Here is a 22,669-nt window from a genome sequence, read left to right as displayed (position 1 = left end):
CTAAGGGGTGGGAAGTGCACATGACAATACAAGAAAGTATTTAACACCAATAAAATTTCTATTTGCGTTGCATTTACATCGTTTTCTTTCGCAATACTGCGGAGCTTTGACACCTATTGAACAGACTATTGCGGTAGCTAAAACACGAAAGTTTGTCTTCTTAGCTAAGATACCTAAAGCATATTGTTTTGTTAGGTGCGCTAATATATCAAACTGCCGCAAATGCTTAACTGTAATTTTTGCTCTTGAAACCGCAATGCTTGCTCATACCTGAACAGCCTTTTAAGCGACCTATATATTGCGGTGCCATGGCGGTTTTTGCAAAGGAGATTAACTTGTAATATCAAGTCGTCGGGAAAGAAATTTCCCCCGAAGTGGGGTCTGCTAGGTGCTTCACCGGCTTTTCCTACACTGCAGTATACTTACTATTCATAAAACGTAAGTCTCCATTTGATTGCATGAGCTCCGCATTCGGCCAATTTTCCTATTAGACTGTCAATGAATAGGGTAAACTTTAATTACGCTGTCTCCAAGGTAAATAAACCTTTTTTTGTTAGCGTTAGTAGAAGCGGCCCACTTTACACTGTATCAAACCAACCCAAGGGCACAATACGCCAGGACACAGGTAGGGAACAAAAGCTTCGCTTTTGAATAGTAGCTTAAGTGGACTTGTTTTGCACCCCTGGTACTGTTCCTAACGCTGTAAAAGCGACACTTTCGTTGTACAACATAACGTCCTTATTCGATTGGACAGCAGTAGCCGTGGTGAGCAAACTGAAACACAGAAGGCAATAGAAATTAACAACCAATGGTTGGATTGACCCTCAACTAGTCAGAGTTGCAGTCCGGTGTCCGATTCTGCCGCAGGGGGCCCCAATGCCCTCTTTGAGGGGATTGCCGTGTACGTGATATCGCATATCAGGTCTGAGAAAATGTGTGCAACGCCAGTTTATGCAAAATAGGCAAGCATGAAACGAGGGTATAATTGTTTATCTAAATACTGCATTTTCTGTCATGCTTCTCTCTGCGTGTACTTCTTCTCAATGGTACTTACTCGGTAAAGAAGTAGCATCACATTTGTGCTCCTAAGGTTGCGGAATCAACGTACTAGTGTTTGCACTCCAACAATCTGCTATTTTTAATTCGGCATAGATTAGGAACATTGTTGTACATACACTTAAGCAATGGATAATTTCAAACATCTGCAATTCATAGATAGCATGGGAATAAATATGGGTTGGATGACAGTAGGGACAATCGTAGGCTTCGTATTTAGTTTTCTAGTATTTCTAGTACGACAAATACTGTGGAGTAAGAGAATCTTAAGTGCCTAATCTTTAGCATATATTCAACCAACTTATCAAATTCCGCCTTCTTGTTATTTTCTGCGTCTCTGGAGCCCCCAAGCTCGGTTTACCAGCAAAGCTTCGAACGAAACGACAATACGAGGTTACCCTGCCAAATTGATCCGGAGTTTTAAAAAAAATACACCGCTGTACTGGGAGGAGCGTAGTTACGATCATGTTGGCAATATTTACGAATCAATTGAGAAATTCTACGAATATATGCCTGACTTCATAATATTGCAAGCAAATAATTAAGCTTGGAAGTTTTAAACCCATTATAAAGTTTGCAGAAATACTGCGCACAGCTCTCTAGAAAACGTTTCCCCTCTTTGTTTCTGCAGGATCGTTGATGGCATGCTTTAGAAAGCGAAAGTGCATCGTAAATTTAAAAGTCCGCTGCTTAACCGATCTCTTCATACTACACAAAGAAATCTTAATACGTAATAAATACGTAAAGAAATCTCCCTGTGAAGACCAAGTCATCAAACATTTATCATTCCTCGGATTCAATGGCATACTAGGTTTCTGAACAGGCATTCTACTATTAGTGTAATTACGAAAAGATAACGAACTGAAAGGCTGCCCACAAACCATAAATATATACTTTTCCAAATGTGTAATCCAGAATGTTCGTGCAACCATTATGAACCTTAAAATACTAGTTTTCCTGTTGTGGGCAACATATGTGAAACTTAGTCATCTTAATATTGTAGTTTTAGAACATTTGTTTTTCGATGTTTAGCAGGGTTTGGGCTTAAAAGCAACTGACACTATCCAGCGTGAAACTGAAGCAGTCGGTGAAGATTGCCTTAAGAAAGGTTATTGAAAGTGGTGTTTCAATCACTCGAGATGGAGCATTTGTGTACCATTTAAAAATTTTATAACATCTAAATTGGATTTCGGGGTGGTACTCAGTTATAGGTGGCGGGGAAAATGCCGTAATTTTTCATTAAATTGTTTAAAATTCAATTTATGTTTTCGTTATGGTTCAGGACGAGAAGTCAAAAATTAATTTACCTAAATTCCTCTACACGTACAACAAGTTCATTGTTCTTTACATAGACGAAAGTCTCTGGTGTGTATGTCCATTTGAAGCGAGCATAACACCACTTTTATGAAGCCTTCTTAGTGCCTGCGAGACTGCTCTTCACCAAGCGATGGTTGTAGCACATGGAGCTTGGTACTTATATTGTTTTGCCATTTTATCTGCCAGTGTTCCTTCAGTGCTAGTAGAAAATTTCATGCGCAGTCCTTTGTTGGCATCTAAGTTTTTTCACCAGAATTATTTATGCCATAGCTGCATATTTAGTTCCCCTTTCAATTCATCGCATTCTGATCTGGCTTGGAACCCAACAAAAAATTGTAGCCCTCTTATTCTTTGTTGCTTCTGCTTGTGCAATAAAAATCAGTAGCTCTCCCAACATTTGTGCAGGGTACATTCTGGATACTAAAGACTGAAGTGCGTTATCCTAACTGCATTATGCATGTAACCTCCTCTTGTTTTATTATCAGTTACGGCTAGTACAGAGTTCAGTAGGGCAGATTTATGAGTCATTTGGTAAAAGCACACCTTTTCCCCGGCTTCTATAAATGTCAGCAGCTTATGTGTTCCTCTGTTTTAATGCATCTTGGAATAAATCTGTGAAATGCCGGTTATTTCATTGCACAGTGTAAATCTATTAGATGAAGTGTTAGCGTGGGGTTTAGATATTTAATTTTGTACAGCTGAAATCAGAGATAGCGTGCAGAAGATATCATGGAGGTATGAGAACCTTGGATCAAACGGAGATGGTCTAACAGACCTCGTCCTTCCAGTTGCTCCTTTGTATTGGTAGTAAAGTGGTCTTTAGTAAAGGGTGGCTACTCCTGGTCCACATTAGCTTAACATGGATGGCCAGTTCGAGCATTCTTAAGAGTTGAGATCCGAACTGCCATCCTTGGTTGCTTGTACCGCAATCAAGTGTGCCGAAACGGTATATCCAGCCAGTGAAGAATGTGGATGCGACGTCTTCAGCGGTGATCCTTTCTAGGGGCCGCAGTTCAGGTCATGAAGTGAAACGATTGATGAGGTGAATGAGCAGGTGAGTGAGAGTGTAACGACGAGTTCAGGCTGTAGAAAAGATCCAAATATGTCTACCTCGACCTGTTGGAAGCGCCGTGAAGGCTGAGGAAATGATACGAACGGCAAAATAATGTGGCGAGCGATTTTCGTTTATTAACAAACATAGGGGCAGATACGGCTGTGTACTGAGATACGGCCGTCACCCTGTATGAAGGCCAAAACGTAGCGGCAACCCACGGGGTACGCTGAAGCGCGGATGCCGGAATTCCTGAGGTTTAGCAGCGGGTTGAACAGCGCACGGCGATGTGATGAAGGCCCGAAAGGTTTCGCTTCTCAAGTTGATACCTCAAAGTAGACAGTGAAGTGAAGACAGGCCTCTTCACTCGACCTACATCTAGTAGGTCGAGTGAAGAGCTGCCCAGGAGCAGCGGCTCCAGATTGGCGTCAGTTGTTCGCAACTTGGGTAGGACTTCCTTAGTCACGGATGACGAACTTATGTGGGTGTCGGTATGCGGGAGAGTATCTGATTGGTAAAGAAGGCAATAAATGACATGTTCTTCTTCCACATTGGCGAAAGTTAATCGCGCTTTAGAAGAAGGCGTAGGAGAGAGGTTTTCGGTCTTATTAGATAGTGGAGTACTGAGGTTCGAGTTTCTAATGCATCGTTATTACCAGAGCTGTGCAACAAGGTAGTAACGCTGAAGTGCCTCGTAAATGGGGAGAGTTCTCTGTAGTAGGCCTGTCAATGTGCCTGCTCAGACGTCACACTTGTGTTAGCAGAACTAGTTTCTTGGGCAAGAATACCAGGGGGCTGTAGAATTATTTCATGCATTGTCTGAGGGCTGCTCCCACAGCAGTGCGGAATACATTGGTGAAAAGTTCCAAGGGAACGTCGTTGTGCTCGACGAGACAGGACTGTGGCACCAAAGAAGGGGCTTTGCAGTATTTGAAGGCTTGCTTGAAAGTTGGGGTCAAGGTGACCGATTCCTTACCTCGCAGATTTAGGAAAAACAAAAAAAGGACGCAAGTACATTTCATGAATACCCAATATCCTTGGCGAAGTTAGGCGGCGGATAATCTTCTAGGGCAACTTTTGATCACGCAGAGGGCGAGTCCCTTTTGTGGAGATTTGGTAGACCAGAATGTGACACCGGGCGCACGAGCCATGGTCTTATGTACCTGGATGAGTAAGCCGTGGTGAGCGATGCATCTGAGAAGTGGACAAAACGCTTGTTAGGGTCCTCAGCATTCCGAGACAAGACCAGTATGTCTTGTATAGATGAACTGTAGTACGACAGCTAGCTGGGCGAGTCGGTACATCTGCAACCTCATTACTTACAGCCCCACTAATAACAAGGACGAAGAAGAAAGACGAGACACGAGCGACTTACTCACGACTGAAAGTTCTTCTTCATCCTTGTTATTAGTGCGCGCTGTAAGTAATAATACTGTTTATAAACGAAGCAATAGTTGAGCCTGCGGATTATTTCATTAACAAGGAACTAGAAAATTTGTATCGTGTTTTGAAAACCCAAACTTATCAATGGAAACCCGAAAATGAGTTTCAATTGACCTGACCATCGCTGTCTTTAACATTTCATCGACAGATAGCAAGAACTTTGATTACAGGCACCTACATGTAGGCCTTGGCATGAACAAGCACGAAGGAGGCGTGGCGCCCATAGGTGCGGTGGGCACTATCCTGCGCGTGTCCCTTCGGTAATGGTGTGGACATTGAGGACAAGATAATTTCCGCATAGCCTGCAGCTGACCGTCTTCGTTTGTAGAAGGTGAAGCGGCGATACCCACGCTTCCTCCGAGCAAAGGACGATTTCCACGTACAACCTACATTCAAACTCAGCTTGGATGACAAGCTAGTATTTGGGAGCTACGTGATAGATGTGGCAGGAGGCGTCATGGCCGACAGTTGTCTTAATGGAGCGGACAGTGCTGTTGCGCACTTCACGGTGATGCCCTCTGGCACATGGGAGGTGGGTAAATCTGTGCAAATGGACGCACTAGGGCAAACCATATTCCATGGCGACTGCCTTTTTCTAGGATGATCGGTGTTCGTACGCTGCCCTGGCGAAGAGCGACCTCCTGTGTCGTCAATCACGCAGTAGTTGTGACTGTCTGGTAGGATATCGTAGTACACCTGAAAGCCAGAACTCGCTCGGAGACGCACGCGATGACGACGAAATTCCGACAAAGCCAACAGCACAAGTTTCTCAGTTGGATGTGCATATGGAGCGAGCCGTAGGTTGCTCAATATGCACTGAGATTGAAGGAGGTGTCAGGTGTCCACTCGAATTTGTCCAGTGACCCGTTGACGGGCCGAAGGGAGAGATATGATAATGAACAACATATTCACGATGTGCTCAGCGATCTCGGCAAGCTGGTCGAGATGTAGCGCATACTAAACTTATAGAGTAGTATGGACGTGCGGTTATAGTTCTGGAAGCCACAGTGTTAGGAGGAAGTGGTCCTATGGGCGTGTTAACGGCGTGACTGAGCTTGTGACTGAGGAACTGCGATGGTTTGCGGTCACCATGTTCCTTCAGGCGGAGGGAGCAGCTGACGCATCTTCAGGTCTTCCGAAAGTGATAGACGATGAATAAATTCAGTCTTGAGGAGCCGGTGAAGGTCAGCCGCTGATGAGATGCAGCAGATTGGCCGGAAATCGTTGGCGTAGATGATGTCCTAGTAGGCGATGAGGTAGCCGTATCACGTCCGATGTGATATGTTCAATGAAGAACTGCACCTCAACCAACGCCAACCACATTTCAGGTGAGTGTGCCCGACATGGCGCTTGATGGCGACACGGCCGAGAGCTAGGTCTAATGCACACGGAGCAGCACCCGGAAGGCTGCTCTCGTCTGGTACGAGTAGATGCTGTTGGCTCTGGATTTGATGCTGCTGGGCCTGCAACTGCTTCTGGAATTGTCGCACTTGCTGTTCAAGAGCAGCGAGGGCTTCCTGGTCTGTCATGGCGGTGCGATTAATCTATTCTCCGGGTAGCCAGATTATAAGTTGTGAAGTGATGTATCCCAAATCGGAGAACCAACATCGAGAACCATATTTCGGTTGATCCCTTCTGTTAGCAACTTGAAAGACATATAAACAGCTTTATAAGGCCGTGGCAGCCGCAGAAGCCACAGTAACGGCTCGGTGATGCGCGCTGAAATAATGATGCTAGTTACTTGCCGTGACACGCTTATATTCGCCTTGATGCCTGGAAAGACATCTCAAACCATTCCTACAACGGGCTTCTCAGCTGCTGATGTTGATGCCGAACAGGAGTGGCGCGCCGCTGTGGAAGCACCGCCTCACTTGGCGAAGCGGCGTCTTGGTTGACACTGCTTGACAATAGTTTATTACCACTTGCAGTTTTTTTTAAATAATTATTAGTTTCCGCCTTCCACACGTTTTCTTTTCTCTTTTATGTGCAACTGCAATTAGTGCTTGTTATTACTTTAGGTTTACGCAGCCTGAGAACAAGAGGTCGCGTGGCCGTTTTTATACTGTGGGGAACTACTTTCTTAAAATATATTTATTATCAAAGAATAAAGATCACTGAATAATTAATGAAGTAGGAATTTTTAAGCAATTTTTTTTTCCTTTGAGAGTTTCAAACTGGGAAGCACGAGGTGGAATGTGGACGCTTTCGTGGTGCCATTACAGTGCTTTCAATGAGTTACTTGTATATGACAACGCTGCAACCGAGGATATCATAGGGTGCTGATGGGTTGGGCACTTATCGCGATAACTAATGGTTGCGGGGGTAAATTTCTATGACATTATTGTCATAGAAATTGTCCCTCCACTATTGTCAACTTCGACACTGTATATGCCTACTTTGTCACTATTGTATTCGTGAGATAAATCGTATGAAATAAAATGCACAATTCTAAGGCGTTGTTATCCAAACAATTCAATACAACCAGAAGAGGTTTTAAAGGTTGACTATTGCGCTGTGTAAGCATTTCTGGTATACCGAACGTTCTGGCCAAGCATGCGGAAAATTCTGATATAAAGAGCACTCAAGATAAAAACTCGATTTATTAGGAACCACATTATCGACGTCCAAATGAAAACATGTTTTGTATTGCGTGGCATAGACTGGGAGACATGACCACACTTCAACTGCTGACGCTTCGTGTGGGCGTGTTTTTGTGCCCTCCTGACTTGCCCAGTTTAGGTTTTGCAAAGAAGAGCGGGGAAATTTTCTCGAGCTGCAGCTCGTAGATGGAGAGCATTACCTGCGTTCTGAAAACTAACGCGATATCACGTTTTTAATACCCACAACCTCTACGTTGTCACTAAGAAGGCAAGTGCGCTAAATAAACAACGTAAATGTTTTGTTGAGCGAATTAGCGGAAGCATTCGAAAGGACATCCTATTTGCTTAGTCCATCATTTATAAAATTTTATTTTAAAAAAATTGCATTGTCCTCTTGAGCGCTCGGTTTTTACAAATTGTCTTAGTCTTCCAATATTACAGGGCAGTTCTCAATGTTTTTCATTGATTCGCTAGACTGTTTGCCTGCACTTGCCTCTTTAGAATTTATCCTTCTTCGTATTGCTTTAACGATATGATTTTCTAAGAGAACCCAAACTATGCTTTCTTCCATTACCTCATATGATGCATTTATTACCTCTTTGATAGTGCAGATTTGCTTGTACTTCACGGCCTTGTACTTTACACTGCGCAGTTCCGCAGTTTTTGAGACGAATACAAAGCTACATAATTTTTACTTCAATAATTCAGTTTCAGAAGCGCTTCATTCACCAGCGAGCACATACCGAGACATTACTGATATGAACTGCTTGCCAGCATATGTGCTTATAGTAGCCCTCTGCGCTATGAGGTAAGAAGCAGCATGCATTAATAGGCGGCTATTGCATTTCAGATCTACGAGAAATGGGTAGCGAAATCTGTTCATTATCTCAAGAATGCAATTTTTCAAAAAAATTTGCAAGTTTCCCAGAGATTAGTTTCATCAACACAATACTGCCGCTGCAATTATCTGGCCGAGATATTGGGTCTAGAAGCACTGCAATCTAGTGCACATTTGCCCAACGAGGATAAGCTGGTTACGCAGAAGACAGCGAAGACCATGCAGACATGACGAAAACAACGGCCAAACCGCGACGATAACATTGCAACCTAAATTGTTGACTAAGGCGACTACAAATTTACCACATTTAGCAGTAGCAAGTAAAGGAACACTACTTTTTATTCTGGCTAAGAAAGCTGCGCTCGAAGCATTACTGCAAAAGACGGCTCTATTGCACACATCCGATAACGCTAGACTATTGTTTGCTACCTCCACTGAGGCATGAGTTTCGCTCTCTGTGTAGGGGACGGGCAATGTTTTGCTCTTTGTATAGCGAAAAAGTTGCATGCTTTTAGGCTAAACCGCGAATGCAAGGCTGACGCGCCGCGCTGGAACCTGTTTCGGTTAAGCCTTCACGGCCGCGACGTTCAGCGTAACGGCCGGTACATTAGTTACAAATTTTCCAATAACTGGGAAAGACGAGGCAGTGCTAAAACTAGGGCAGGTCATAAACGGAGCTCACAACGCACACTCTGTACACGGTTATACGCTCCTGTACACAGTTATAAAGGGTGAACAGTTCTATGTGCTACGAAATCGTTCTAAGTTGCCTGTGGCAGATAGCAAAATTCTTGTCCCTGACATGGGTTAGAGGCGGCCATTACTAGCATGAGAAATTGAAGTACATATTTAGTAAATAAAATTTACGAATTGCAGCGGTTGAGATCGCAAGAGCTACCCACTTGAAATAATCGTCCAGGATGACGCGTTTGAAGATTATATTTCCCAAGGAGTGGAACAAAATACACTAGATTTCCAGTTAAGTTCGTGCTTAAATGCGTAAAAGAGCCTTTTTTTAAAGAAGTAAGTGGAACAACAGTGCATTTCTATAGCAAGTTTGATGGCGCATTTCTCCAAACTGGCCACATTCTGGCAATTTATGTCAAATAAGTACACTTTGCAGAGCCACAAGGTACAATTTGCCAATTGCAGTATGTGCCGTATAGTAATTAAATCAAAAGGTGATTAGCTGATTTTATAATCAGTTAAATATATGTCTCAATCTCTCGAGAGAGTAACATCGGCTTTCCAAAAATTCCATAAAACATAAGAATAATCATCATCTATATCAATAAGGACTAAAAAAGCTTTTGATTCCATCATACGTCTTTGAAAATGCTCTAATGTACACTGTGTTAGAAGGCTCCGAAACGCACAAACTACTGTCTAGTAGTTTATGCGTAAACAACTACCTCACAATATTGTACTAGTGATAGACCAAATTGTGTTCTGCAACGACAAAAACAGGTTTCATATGCACAGTGGAAAATAAAACAAGATGAATGTGCCATTAATTCTTTCGAACGTGATGCTGAGACAGTTTCAGTTTTTTTTCGATTGTGTACTGTAACGTAGGTCTTCCTGCGCACCAGAGTGAGTCTGCTTCCTTTCATCAAGGCCCCTAGTTAAAAACCTCACGAAAAAATTCAAGCACTCCTTATGAGTTTTGAATGCGAAAGCACTGATGTCCAATTGAACGCTGCTGAGCGCTCCTTCCAGTTAGGAACTCCTCGCGAGCAAGCGATTTGCTTGAGACGCTTGGCGCGCTATGAGTTGGCCTTACCGAGGCGCAGTTAGAATGCAGGCGCAGAGAATGCAAGAGAGAATTTGTGCGCGCGAGAAACTAGCTGATAACACACGCTTTCAAGATGGAGGGTGACGTGGCATCGCGGGGAAGCCCTCTCCCCTCATGCAACACCGGGGGCGCGCCAGCTACAGCAGGTGTTTACTTTTGACCTGTGTGGACCATGTCGAGGCGCGAGCTTGACATGGCGTCTTAGCCAATGGGAATCTACCTGCCGTTTTGCTGCTGCATGTGAAAGCGACCGGCTTTTTTGCTCAATGGGCCATTTGGCACTTTGACATCATAAATACGTGCTTCAAGTGGCGCCTATATACGGAAATATATCTTCGCAGTTTTTCGCAGTCTACAGGCAAAGAAATATTAATGCTTAAGTCACAGTGAAGTTCTAAAAATTAAAAATAGTAAGTGTAAAGGTGAAGGCTGAAAACAAACCAAAACAAGAAGTTCCTGAGACAGCGTAGTCTGGTTACTGATATCTGTAGAATGATCGAGTAGAAGCTACACATTATTTTCTTAAAAAATAATCAAAGGAGGTCCACAATGCCATCCGCACTTTTTTGTCAGAGGGACAAGTAAGCGTGTGCACTACATATTATAGATCACTATGGCACAGCCTGTGCGCAACAAAGAATTTTGGTGCACAAGAAGACTAAGTGCTGCATTGTGCATTAACATCAATGCGACGGGGAACCTCGACACCGCAGCATCAAACTCAGCACCATCTTAGATTAACAGCTGTAGTGTGAACGTGCTAAGGCCGAGTGCTCGCCCAAAGGATTTGCTCTTCTATGTACCTGGATCAGGAAACGTAACCATTTTTTCGGTGACAATATCCCGCGATTGCGAAGGCCATTGATGTCAGCGGCGCATTACATAAATTTGCTTGCACCCTGTGTGCACAGTGATATATCGACTGGCTTCTACGAGTTTGTATACAAACAGGTCTCTGAAATATGTTCTTCTAAAGGTGCTACTGCTTTCTGTCACGTGTAGGAAAGTCGCTACGACTGCGTAGTACAGAAATCGGCATAAGGACCCACTATTCGATAAGATTCCGCTTGCTACGGCAGTCAAATCAGGGCTATGTAACGGCTAGTAACCAAACGTTTTCCTTGCGCATTGTGATGTGGTGGTAACAAACTATAATGAGAGTTATTTTGAAACTGACTGAATAGATTACTTTTAAACCGTCTGCTTTAACAGAGATACTAGCAATCACTCAAACACTGCGTATTTAACGAGCCCAGAAAGCACCATCCAATATTGCATAAAATGTGTACAGAGAGAGATTTCACCCTTGACAGAGAGAGAGAAAACATTTATTTGGACCATCGAGGTCGTTGCTCTTCAGGTGGAGTGGGTGGTGTCCTCATTCCAGGACAGAAAATTCTAACTGAACAACGCCGATAAGAAAGTTGTCTGGTGAGGAGACACAGTCATTTCAATCATAATCACTACATATTTAAATGATGTAAATAAGTTGTAATATTATGAATTAGGTGCAAGCATCAACAGAGAAATCTCGGAGTGGTACGGGTTTAAATGACATTTGGTTTACTAACGTTAAATATGCCTTCAACAACCTATGCAGTAAATAAAATGAAAATGTGAAATATTAGGTTGCAGAAATATTGCCTTAATCACCAAGTTAACGTTCAGTTGACTAGCAAGAGAAATAGAGTTCCTGATTCGCGGTCCGCCCCTTTATGCTGTCCACTAGTAAACCTATTTGGGACCAGGACACTCACATCAAAATAAAATTTCCCGACATATAGTAATGTGTTGGGGCGAGTATTTGGGTATTTGAATGTATTGACCACCAAGATGTCAACTATGTTATGCTATTAGGACGAGCACATGCTAGGACAATATCGAGGTTTCCCAGAAAACTTGAGAAGGTAATCATCATGCAATGAGGGGCGGAACGAGAATTGTTAGGTGCGGCCTTAAGAGACATCGAGAAAGATATAGCAACAAAAACTCAAATCAAGAGCAGGGGGGCGTGGCTGTTGTATTTGGATTCAATACCACGAAATTAAAAACGGCAAGGCAGATAAGATAACCAACCTCCCGTTATTGTGTCATGATTACTTCCATGTAAAACCATATGCTGTCCGAGGAGGGCTCAAGATATAGTCCTTAATTAAAATTTAGAAATTTGAAGGCATAGAAGGTATCCGTCTGACGCGTCCCAGTGGCGGTTGGATACCGCTGGGAAAGTTCACCGCTGTAGAATGGACCTAAAATAATTTGAGTTTGTGATGATAATCAGCGGGCAAATGCGAGTTCTTCAATTTTAGCACGAAACACGAGTGAATTCATACATAGGTATATTATAAAATATATATGGTAAAACAAGAATGATGAAGAAGCACGAGACAACGCTAGAAATGAGGGGCAAAGCAGGCACGATAAAAATTTTGCAGAAAACATTGAAGATGATTATCAGTGTAAGCGAATAGCATGAGCGACCGAACGAGAAAACAAGTGAGAAAGTGAAGCAGTTAGTGAGCGAACGAACGCACGAGCGAGAGAGTAAACGAGCTACAATTCCCCCTCCTTTCCAGCCGTCACCGCAGCGCCGTTACACTCTAGCACACAAGTTACAGATAATAAGGAGCAACAGACAACTTCTATGAAATACTAAATACAACTGTGAAACACGTCTATGACTCATGTCATATATTTCTGTGTTTTAAGCTCTGATTCGTGGACTGCGGATAAAGTTGTAAAAGCAACAGTAGAAGAACGAGTCTTGTATTCTACGAGAAGTTGCTATCGAGAGGTGAGTACAAACTCTAATTTCGTAAAGCCATGAATCGTGACTACCGAAGCATGATGTGGTCTTGATACGGCAAACTGAACTACTCTTTCGTGAGGAAGATTTGTAATACAACAAAGCATGCAGTGTAACCAAACTAAGAATTCCTGTTCATTGTCAAAACGTCGCGCATATTCATCATTAATTCTAGATGAAAAAAAAAAATAAACAATGTCAAGAAAACAGGCTACATGCGCGAGTATGTAGATGCAAGCAAATGATATGTCGAAAATATCTATAAACTTCTCTCAGGCTTCTGTTTTCCCTCTATAACAAAATGGTCAATATTATAACCCCAATAGTTTGTCATATATCAGAGGCAAAAAGGGCCACTGATGCTGTCGGCTGGCTCCGTCGATCCACCAGTGCCCCTTGCGAACAATATTAATCGTGGCTTGATCTCCCGAGCCAATTTTTTCTTCATTTCGAAACCGAGGTACAAGATTGCCGCCATCGCGACTGACATGCGACACGATAGATAATAGACCCACCTGTCGAAATGAACGATGTTGCCGGCTTTCTAACTTAACTTCTAGCGTCGCTTGTATTCTCCGCGGCGACGCCCGGTTCTTACTTTATGATGTTCAAGACAGCCCCCATTCCCGTTGTGCCTGAAATAAACTCACGACCAGTCATCGTTCACCATCCGATTCATTTACCGAGTGCCTAAATTGAAATCTCATCGAGATATTCTGAATGCACCTTTCTGCAAGCTCACCATGAAAAATGAAAAAATTAGTTAGAAATACCTTACTTATAGCTACAAATTGTTCCGGCCTGACAACGCTGAGAATTTGTCGTTTTTGCTTCAGTTTTCCCTAGTCCACACACCGTTATGAAGGTTCGTTGGCTGAGGAGCACAGCACACACTAAGGGACGCATGCGGGATAGACATGGGCTTTATCTCTAGCACGTTCTGGTCCCATGTGCCACATAGACACATAAGAAGGAGGGTCACAGTACACTTAGGCACATAAAAGAGAAGGCTGCAGTACACTATCCTCGCCTTCCATACATGATATCCTTCAATATCCTACATGTCTGACTTCACCTGACATCGACTAGATCCTCGCCCAGTCACGCGGCGCTACACTCATGGTTGCGATGCGTTGCGCCAGCATGAAGAGCTGTTCCTTGCACTGGCCCTAGGTAGGCGTTACGGCTGGTAGCTCGAAATGCGTAACAGGCCCGTTGGCGAAAGAAGCTGCGGGCTCTGCCAGCGTACTCGTGCCGACAGTACTACTGTCTGCCACGCGAACAACGTGGACCTAGCCGTTCTCAGGAGAAATAGCAGCCACTGGCGCTCGGGTTGCCCGTGAGTCGCCCGAAGTAGTTCCCTGGTCGCGACGAGTTCAGCGGCCCCTTCAGAATAAAATGGCCAACCCCACGCTCACCTCGTGTTGCACGCTGCCGTGCACCACTACCAAAATTTCTACTTTTTTGAACTCTGTCTTTTCGCGCCCACTCGTGCTCACTGGTGCAGTACATTTGCCCTTAGGGTCGTCACTCTAACTTATCCGCTCCGCATGTTCGCGATACGGAAGCTCGAGCCGACCCCGCCCACCAGAGTATTCGAGAGGGCTCACATTTACGCAGGCGTGCCCAGAGCTCCGCGTTGTTTCCTGCACAAGATGGTCTGTTACCAACCATGTTTAATCGCGCTTGTTTCGAATTCCCATTATGGGTTCCCTAATTACATCGTACACCATTACGATGTGGGACACCCCAAAAATGGGTGCCCTTGGTCGCCTGATGTCATCGTTAGTAAAAATGCAGGAGGCATGTCGGAACATTGCAAATTTCGGGATTGCTGTAACTACTACCATGTAAATATCTGCATATATATGACACTGTCGCAACAACAATGAAGAAGTCGATAATCGATTTCAGTATTATCGAGTTGTAGTGGCTAGTATCAAAACTATATATTTACAAAAAAAAAAGCAATTGGTGCTCGAAGCACATCCATAGCGGCGAGCACAGTCGGAGATCGTCGAAAATTTGATGAGCGCATGAAGCGCGTCAACGGTTATACATGATTCATCGAAGGTTGCAGCGTATTTGCTAGTGCCCGCCTGGCTCCAGTATGTACTACACAATTTGCGTCACGCATACAATCGCATCACAAAAAGTCCGCTGACAACAGACAACGGCTAGAACTATCGATAGCATCCGAGAAACTTCTGATACATGCAGGCGCGCTCTGCGGCGAGCGATAACATTTAACGCTTATTACGATGAAAAGCTATCCCTGGAGAAATATAAGGTATGCATCTCAATAGGCTCAGATTGCAAGCTACAACAGGGATCTGAAATTGCCCCCGACAACGACTGAGCCTAGCGGACACTAACAGAATGAAGCTACCGTGGATCGGTCTATGCATTTTATGCTGATTTATAGTGGCGACATATGGCTGTCGGTAATGCTCATATTATGGAGGCTGTTCGTTACGTGGTGTATTTTCACCAAACACACCTTTCTTTCGTGATTTTACACGACGACTATTTCTGAGTGCCGAGCACATTATGCGTGATTGCAAGCTGCAGTAAAGCGGTATCGTCTAAGTGTGTTCAGATATACCCTTGCTATTGCTTCCATTGCCACCATAGATTTTAATTTTCCTCTCATTTGGCTCATGAAGTACATGGCAGCTCTTGTTTCCCCCGTAAATTGGGGCTGTGTTACCTAAGGTCATCGGTCAGACAAAAGTTTATTAAATGTATTCGTGCGATGCAATTATATTGACACTCCGGTCCCAATTATACTCTCGGCGTCGCCGCGATGTCCCCTAAAAGTTGCAAGTGAGATAACAACGTTGCCGCGCACCGTCAGTTTTGTGTGTGTGAGAATGAACGAGTGGGAGGGTGAGCGGAGCATGATGGCTCCATCACACGCATGCAAAGGAGGAAAGTCGGGATGACGCGCGCCCTGTTCAATCCTGTTCAACGCACCGGCGCTCTTACTACTCCAGCGGCGGCTTTGTGTTGCGCGGCTGAGCGCGCCCTCCTGGTTCTTGAAACGAATATATGCTGGGGACGGAGTTTATAGTCTATCTCAGTAGTTCTTTGCAGCACTGTGGAAGTTGCAGGACTATTTATTAAGTAAGAAGCCCTAATGGCGCTCAAGATGTGTTTATCAGAGGCGGGTAGTCGGCTCAGTATAGCTCACCGTTGTGTCCATACATGCTCCACAGATTGTGCATGGACTTAAAAGATGTTTGGGTGCCATAAACATGAGCAGCGTTGATATGAAAGCCACAGCTGGGCTTCGCTTCATCTGCGCGCTTTCATAGCAGTTTCTTGCTGCCTCCTTAGCCATTAGTAAAAGGGAATGCACCTATTATGGTTCACTCATGCCGAACCGTCTATACGATATCTATTTGGTGTTCGTTCGGCACCGCCATCATGTGAAATGCTACCGCTACAGTGTACTAGAATATTGTACTAAAACGTAGTAGTAAATTATTGATTCAGTACATCCTTATAGCGTTCCGCATCGTCAACGCATCACAACAGCTAATAGTGTGCTGGAACCTGCTTACTAGGAATGAAACCACTTTCACGGCTCGGCACCACCTCTGCAGTCTCTCAATAAATCTCAATAAATAGAAAACATACTTTGTGGTTTGCCCTCAGCGTAAGATGAGACTAAGCGATTACGGATTTTACCAATAAGGTTTTGCTGTAATGTTGGAGAGCCAGCAACAAGCGCGACTTCGGATCGAAGCGGGCCGTCTAGAATGCATGGGTGTGGCTATGTTTCTGCCTAATCACAGTTAAGGTGGCTATTACGGGTGCCAGTGGTAACTGCCACAGTAGTTCATGGTATTCGACGTGCATGTGCAAAAGGGCTAAGATGTAACGAATTCCTGTAACGCATCATCTACTTAGCGAAAATACAACTTTCTCATCCCGCCAATATTAAAACATTTGCGCCTGGAAAGATATTCAGCTGCGCAACTGCATTCTCGTACACCTCGTGCATATTGCAGTGCTGCAAATTATTTGTGAGATAGATTATAGGTGCGCCAAGGACTTATAGCTTTAATTATGCTGTGTCTCGCCGCTTAGTTCGCGTTTAAGCGTGAGGCAGCACGAAAGTCAAGTCTCTCGCTTCTGCTGTCGCGCTTCCGAATGCAGCGTTTTGACAGCGAATATCCGTGATTATTGAGTGAGATGTTTTTATGTTTCCCTGTGCCCACGTGACACTATCCTTGGTAATTTAGTTTCTCAGGCGATGTTCACAAGTTTATACAGCTGATAAAGCTACTATCCCTTGTTACTGTAGGTGTCTAGCAATATGCTATCGCAATTGATGCTTCGCCTTTCGGTCTTTCGGTCGAAACTCCAATGTTTTATTCTGCCATACCCTTCATTCAACAAAAAATGTATGTAGGAGAGTGACCACGGCATTAACATCGAGTACATATATAATAGCATACCCATGTGGATTCGTCTAAATTGCTCGCAATGATGCGATAGTTTCGTAGAGGTGTTCTCCAGCACTTCACGACGGGACGAAGTTACACGGTCGCAGTAGGCGTCATGATCTTATTGTTCCTGAACCGTCGTCATTGTCTCGTGCTTCTGTAGCCATAGGCGTGGTCCTACCTGACCTGCACTCGTAAATACCCCACTCTGCCCGCAGCGGTGGTACTTTTAACGAATCATTTACTTTTACGAGTCATTTACCGACAACAATTATGATGCACCGCCTATAGCGGCGTCATTGATGGTCATCTAGCGGGTCCTTTCGACAACATTCTCGAGAGCCATACGAGACGACAATACTTCGCCGCAAGGACGGATAAAGTTCACGGTTGCGATTGATTTCTACTTTCGTCGGGTGCCAAACTGCTTCTTCTGCAGGACAGCAGCAGAACGAATGACAGCAGGACGAAAGGCGTGGGTCCGTATGACAGCAGATGTGTGCAAGATGTGACCGGAGTTTTCGTGAAACCCACTCTGAATGTCATGTGCGTCCCGCAGACAAGCGTAGCAAAGCCCAGCTTTAATGTGGAGCTTATGTTTAAGTAGCCATTTCATTTCATTTATTGATGCGATGTCTCGATGTTCCACGCTCACCGCTTTCCTGTTGCTGCACCTCAATGAAAACTTATGGTTCATTAGCACAGGTATATATCTCAAACAGCTGTGCACGATGCGTAGCACACACACATTGCAGCCACCTCGCTGCCGCTGAGTACACGTCGCAACGGTGAATAACCACTGCGCAAATCATGTCATGAAGAGCAGTTGTGAACTTATTAAACAAAATACCCACGATCAGCAATGAAATTGCCAAAATAACGGGTGAATACAAGCCCTAGTTGAGTTGAGTTGAGTTGAGTGGTTGTAGGCTACTGGTGGGCTTAGCCTTGCAGCTGCTGCCGGCAAGTGCTCCACCATAGCGACAATTAAAATAAATAAATCACATAAATCAGACACAGACCTCCAAATTACAAATAGTCACTCCTAAGGTCACCAGGTGGAGGCATAATCCGTGTCCTGCAGGTAATTCAAAAGAAGGAGAGAAATCTCCTTCCTACACAACTGGTTCCCGCGCGGGAAAACAAAGTTCTGAAGTGAGGAACTCCTGTTTTCTTCAGGGACCCGAATAACAAATTCCATTCCGCGTTATACAGAGTACAGCACATAAGGTAATGTGCTATGTCACTGCACACACCACACGTTGAACGTAGTGGAGACAACGCCAGGCCTGTCTTATACATCCACGCAGGGGTACGAGCAGAGCCCGTGCGAGTCCAGAGCCGTACAGTGGCTTGGTTTCTTTTGAGACCCTTGGTCACACATGGCTTGTGAGGTGAGCTCCACAAAGAAATGAAGTGGCACAACACCGCTTCTCTGAAGAGCACCTTGTCCTCTTGAGGCACTTTCTCAATGGATTCCCAGACAGCGCTCTCTGGGCGAGGCTGTCCGCCATCTCGTTGCCTATAATACCTATGTGCGAGGGCACCCGTTGGAAACATGAGGAGAAGCCTTTGATATGGAGATTGTGCACCGAGCGCAGGGATCTAAGACATAATGCATCAGTAGGTAACCCATGCTCTAACCCCTGAAGGGCAGATTTTGCATCTGTAAGAACGACAACAGGTTGAGGCGTATAAAACCGTAGCTTTTTTAGAGCTGGCTCAATGGCAACCCTTTCGGCCGTTGTGGAGGACACGACTGCAGTGAAGCGAACAGACCAATCATACTTCAAAGAGGGAATGTGAAATGCAGCTGCATTAGGTCGTTTGACCTTGTCCACAGAGCCCGCAGTAAAAATTTCAAGATGGCGTGTGTATTCATTCTCAAGATGTTTCTGTACGAGCCAACGCGTTGCCGCCAAAGGGGAAGTTTGCTTAGCGCGAACGTGAGGAAATGTCATCGAACAATCGAGGCTCACGAATGACCAAAGTGGTTTCAACCTCTTAGTTCGAACTATAGCGTCAAGACCCAGGTACCCAAGAGTATTAATGGCCAAGTACGCTCGGGACTCAGATCTCTTTCGAAGACGCTGTAGAAGGGTTCGCCCGGTTGCCGTCTGCTTCAGGCGGCCAATTTGCAATAATAACCTTTGTGAAGCGACTAGGCTAAAAGGTCCAGATAGATACTCATAAAGTACTTCATTGTTAGGAGCAGTCTGCGGAATGCCAAGAAACCTCCTTAGGCCCTTTCCCTGCAAAACCTCAACTCGTTCCAGCTGTGATAGGGGGGGGGGAAGTTAAAGTGAGTTGGTACATTATTCCACTCGTCACCAGTGCATCGTGCAGCCTGATCATTGAAGAAGGGTGATTTCCCTATTGCTCACTCGCAAAGCTACGGATCACGTTTAAACGCGAAGATAGTGATCTCACAATGGAGTCCACAGTTTGTCCACCCCTGTAGACGGTAGTCAATAATGATGCCCAAAAAGTGCTTGTGCTTGAATTTACGAAGGCATGATTGATCAAGCCGTGCATACAGTCTTCCTGTACGTGGAAATATGATCAAGCCAGATTTTTCCACCGATAGAGTCAACCCAACACCTCGAAGGTAATAAAATCAGAGCAAAACGCTTGTGTTGATATCCAGTAAACCAACGACAAAAGTTGTGCGGATATATCGACATATGGGTATGCGTGCCTTGTTCCTGCACTTCAGAGCGAAGACCAGCCATTACAACATTAAAGAGCGTTGGGGAAAGAACACTTCCCTCAGGTACACCTCGCGATACCGCCTTTTCCACGCCTGTGATATTCCTAACCGTACTTCAATTTTACGATCACTTATGAATGAGTGAATGAATCGCAGAAGATAGCCCTGTACGCGTGTAGCCTGCTAACGATTTAGTACTGAGCTCTGAAAGACGCTATCGTAAGCCTTTACAGGTCTAGGAAAGTAGATAGTGTTGAAAGGCCGAAAGCTCTATGATGTTAAATGTGGCTTATCAAGTCTAAGACGCCATCTTGCACCTAAACCTCTGTGGAATCTAGTCGTGCATGTTGGCAGAGCCCTTCTATTTTCGAGCTACCAAGATAAACGCTTACTTGCCAGCTTCTCCATGAGCTTAGCCATACAAGAGGTCAGTGATACAGGACGATACGAGGCCAAGTCTCTCATTTCCTTGCCGGGCTTCAGCGCTGGGACAACACAAGCCACTTTCCATGAAGGAGAAACGTCGCCAGTGTCCCACAGTCGATTGAGATAGCTTAGGAGCATCTTCCGGTGTTCGAGAGGTAGGTTCTGCATCATCTGGTTGGTGATGCCGTCAGGTTCTGGTTCACATCGACGCCGCAGGCTGCTGAGTGCTGTCTGTAGCTCTCGAAGTGCGAACGGGGCGTCCATAACGGATGCAGATGTTTCAGGCAGAGCGCAGGAACGAATTCCTGAACTTGCACGTACAAATGCATCTGCAAATTCCTCTGCCAAACACGCGAGAGGTTTCTGCTTGCGCAGTGCAAGTGCTTCGAAAGGCTTAGTAGGACGAGAATCAGCAGCAAGACTGCCAATGATTCGCCGAATTCTCGTAACCGGTGAGAAAACATTCCAGCTAGCGCAGAAGGATGCCCACTGCGACGTACAGTGCTTGTTCGTATGCCATAGAATGGCATAGAAAGCCTATTGAAGGTCGTCTTCAAGAATCTGTCGTGTTTCTTCTGCATCAGTTGTAGCTCCGCCCTTCTGCTTGCTGCGCAAAGGTCCCTGAGTTTTAAATCCGGAGTCGGAAAATGATTAGGCAACTTGACCGCCGTGGTAGCAGCCATCTTACCAGAAATCATTTTGTCTATAACATCATCAGAAACAGATGCAAATTGCTCCCTGTATTTGTCCCAATTAACAATGTGGCTAATTTTAGAGCCGCCCATATAAAAGTCGGCAGTACACACTGAAATTGGATAATGATCACTTCCCATGTGGTCGGGTGCAGTTCACCACGTCACACGGACGTCAGGTGAATGCAAGGTTAGGTCTATAGATGTGGCTGAAGGTGGAGGTTGGAAGAAAGCGGGACTTCCGTCACTGGCCACACACAGGTCTAAGCTGTCCATAACTTCTACAAGTTTGCGTGTGCGGGAAACCATGTTCCTGTAACCTAGACAGAGTGATGGGCGTTGAAGTCACCGCAGATAATTCGGGGCGCTGGGAAACGCTCACAAAGCTGCTGGAGAAACAAATCCATTGCTACCTTCTTCCGCGGAGGCACGTATATGGATGCAACAGAAAGAGTTCGGAAGCCGAGCCCTATCCTCACAGCCGCTACCTCAATACTATCGGCGCAAATATTGGTGACGTTCAAAGCCACATGAGGGATCTCTTTTCGTATGTAAAGGGCGGCACGTCTTGCGGGAAATGACTTTATGCTGCAATTCTTGTGGGCGAAACATCCAGCCAAAGATCTCCCGCGTGGTAGGCCAGCCTCCGATAGGGCCAATACTGGAACACAAGTTTCTTTCAAAAATAATTTCAGTTCTGCTAATCGACTTATAATCCCAGCGCAGTTCCATTGCTTAATAAACAGCACTTTTCGGTGATTTTTAGTTGCACGATGTTGAAGAAAACTAGCCTTATTATAAGGTACAGTTTGCTGCGAAGGCGGTATCATGGACCCAAAGGAAACAACAAGCTGTAGAAAGTTCCTTACGGTGCCAGTCTGTATCGCTTGAACATATGAACGCACGACTTCAAACAAAACTCGCAGAAGGTCGGACAGATCCCGATTTTTTAGCTCCTTATTTTGCTGTACGCCCTGCCTCACAACTAAAACAAAAGATGCGGACTGGGACCCACTCTTGGCCACTGCAGCTGGTTTCTTCATCTCTTTTGAGGCAAGGGAATATCCTCCATATAGTCGCATCTGGCTATTATCTGGTCGCTGAGGAACTTGGAAACTTTTTGCCTAATCAAATCGAACAACCGGCTCACCCACAGAAGACTTTGGAGTGTTGGCAGGGTCAGATCACTCACTGACGTTGCGTGTTACCACACCATGAAATTCCGACTCCAACGCAGGGAACTCAACTTCCGACTCTAACGCAGGGAACTCGTCACTGTCACGTATCAGCTTCTCAGTAGGTTGTGGTTTCGGAAAACTAGTGAAGGACACTCGATGGTGTATGCCGCTTGCACAGAAGGGGTGGCCACAGAAACTAGCTGGTCGCCTCCACAATTAGCGCAAGCAAAAGCTGCTTTGCAGGCTTCGTAATCGTGGGCACCAGCACATCGTTTGCAACGTTGATCTTTGATGCAAACGATG

The 22,669-nt window shown here is 44.9% G+C and overlaps 1 long non-coding RNA gene across 1 annotated transcript in view; it reads left to right on the top strand.

Annotated features, from left to right (window-relative positions):
- The first annotated feature begins 276 nt into the window (after positions 1–276).
- The window catches only part of LOC126543794 (uncharacterized), a 36,817-nt gene continuing 14,424 nt past the window's right edge, over positions 277–22,669 (top strand). The window contains exons 1-3 of the long non-coding RNA XR_011890546.1: positions 277–438; positions 8,176–8,275; positions 12,810–12,894. This is a non-coding gene — a long non-coding RNA (uncharacterized lncRNA). The remainder of the gene's footprint in view (positions 439–8,175; positions 8,276–12,809; positions 12,895–22,669) is intronic.

This window comes from Dermacentor andersoni, chromosome 10, assembly GCF_023375885.2.
Source record: "Dermacentor andersoni chromosome 10, qqDerAnde1_hic_scaffold, whole genome shotgun sequence".
Taxonomy (NCBI): Eukaryota; Metazoa; Arthropoda; class Arachnida; order Ixodida; family Ixodidae; genus Dermacentor; species Dermacentor andersoni.
This window is presented reverse-complemented; position numbering and strand designations above follow the sequence as displayed.